Raw genomic sequence first — 2,601 nt, forward strand, 5'->3', positions numbered from 1 at the left:
TACATTACAGAAGAAAGAATTGAGAAATATGCGAAGGCGGAATTCTGTGGTGTTATGGTTAGTCACCTGGAGCCGGGTGGAGTGATACAGAGTCTGCACAGAGAGGGAAACATGCAGGTTGTCGCCTGTTTATTATTGTGTCTCTGTTAAAAGAACAGCTTCTCATGGATTCATTTAACAGCCGTGATCGCTGCAGAAGACGAAGAAGCTCTATAGGCTGCTCCTCCTCATCCTCACTTACCTGTTCAGCCCTTCCTGCTCTAATACCCATTAAACCTCTCCATCTGTGTGCAGGAGGCTAAGTTCACTCACTGACTTATTAGCTGATTGACTGCAGCGAGCTGGGGTCAGTCTGAAGGCAACACACACACACACACACACACACACACACACACACACACACACACACACACACAGACAGACACACACACATTCCCGTTCACTCAGTACAGTGATGCTTACACATGAGCTTATTGCAACGAGCTGCTAATTAAGGGGGCTGCGCTGTTGACGAAAGCACTCAACTTCTCCCTGATTAGGTCAGGCTAGGTGGGAGCGAGAGAGAGAGAGAGAGAGAGACGGAAGGAGACCGGGAGACATATAGAACATCACAAGTGGTTTGTGTTGGTCGAGAGTCCTTCCTCTAAATGTTGACAGGCCCTCGTGTCAGTGTTTACCCCACTTTTACTGGGAGAGGGCCGACATTAGCCTCTGTAGGAGCCGCGCTGAATTAGCACCTGCCTCTTTGCATACAAGCAGCTGCTTTCGGGGCCATTGTCTGCCGGTGACTTTGTCAGCCAGTTAATCAGCGAGGCCATCAATCAGTGTGTGAGACAGTCAGCGAGACACCGAGTCTTTCAAATTAATGAGTGAGACTGTCACTGGTCTTGTTCACATTATTATGTCTTTTTGTGCATTCAAATAATAGCTTTATTTGTCATTTCCATAATACACGTAAAAGCAACATGTAACATAAAAATGTAAAAAACAGCATTAAAAATGGGAACACTGTTAAAAACAGGCAGTCAGTGGACCCAGTGATATTTTCTATAAGAAAATTAACGTGACAAATTTACAAGATTATTTATGAACTAGAAAAAAATGTATTTCCATGAGTAAACATAATTTCCACACGCTCCAGGCATGTATTAAGACATGGTATATAAAAACACCCTGGTTGGAATATCCAATGTTTTTCACCTCAAGTCCAAAATTCTTAAAATGACATCACGTCTTTATGACTTCCAGTCTACTTTCACTCTCTCATTGAAAGATCCAGAATTCATTAATAAATACATATTCATAATGATAATAGACTGAAGATAAACTGGGAACAGTTGAAAAAATGAATTAGCCTAAATAAAAACAAGCCTTGCAGCTCAGGCCTCACATTGGTGGTAGTTACAGGTTTCTAACTCTACTTGTTAAAATACATCCACACCCTATGGACCCACATGTGAACACACCAGGTCTGAGAAACTGCACAGACTCATCAATACCAGCTTCTGAGAAATCAATGAAAATGTTGGAAAAATCATTTTATCTCACAATGTTAAAGAAAGTGAAAAAGGAAAATCCTGGATCTGCCCCCTAATCTGGATCTGCTCCAAACTGTAATGGCTTCTTCCCTGACCCACACCACACCACTGAGTTCCATGGCTGATCTGACCAGTAGCTGGTGTGTGTAATCCTACTGGAAACACAACCTCCTTGGCTCAGGATTGAAAACAGCACATTTGGACTTTATCAGCTGTAACAGGAAACATGTCAATTGACATAAAGTGAGATTAGGTTATAATAAACTGTGGATAAACTCTAATAAAACACACAGTGGTTCATAAACATTCAGAATTGATCAGATGCACTTTCAGTTTGATGCCCGTACTTTCTGTAAATCTTCATTTTATGATTTATTACCCTCCTGTGTGGCCATCTGTCTGTCTGCCTGCCTCCTCACCTTGTTGTTTCCATCTCGACACTCGTACCCCCCCCCCCCCCCCTCCCTCTCGTTGGCCTGTGTGCCTGCGGTCGCCAGGGCAACAGCTCTAACCTGCTGACCCATGTTCCCGGGGGCCGAGGGGCCATTAGGGGCCAGTCAATGAGCCTCTCTTCCTGCCGCGAGTGGTGCTGGCGGGATGGAGAGGGCCCTCGTCGCTGCTTTGAAGGTCAACGAGGCCGCTGCCCGGCTCTCTGCCAGTGACTCTTAGGGCCCCGAGACCAGGCACGGCAAAAAATACAGCTTCTAAAATAAAAGTCTAATTCAGCCACACAGATATATAACTATTTTTTTTTTAAGTCCAGGATTTGAGAGCGGACGCTGATTACGACAATGAATCGCTGCTGCAGCTTCTCCCAGTCACTTAGAGGTCCCTTTTCACTGAGGGGTCGTCTGACAAGCGTTTAGGTTTTGAAAGGATCCTGGTTTGTGTGATCACGGGAAAGAAATATGACTGTGGCAGCGGTTGCATTGCTGATAGTGGATATGCAAAAAAAAAGATAATCTCATATAGAGCAGTGGTGTTCAATGAGCTTTTTGTATTTTAGCCCATTAAAACCAAGCTATGTCCACTTGTGACCCCTTGTCACAAGTGTTGCAGTCAT

The sequence above is a fragment of the Pleuronectes platessa genome, chromosome 12 (assembly GCF_947347685.1).
Source record: "Pleuronectes platessa chromosome 12, fPlePla1.1, whole genome shotgun sequence".
NCBI classification, from domain to species: Eukaryota; Metazoa; Chordata; class Actinopteri; order Pleuronectiformes; family Pleuronectidae; genus Pleuronectes; species Pleuronectes platessa.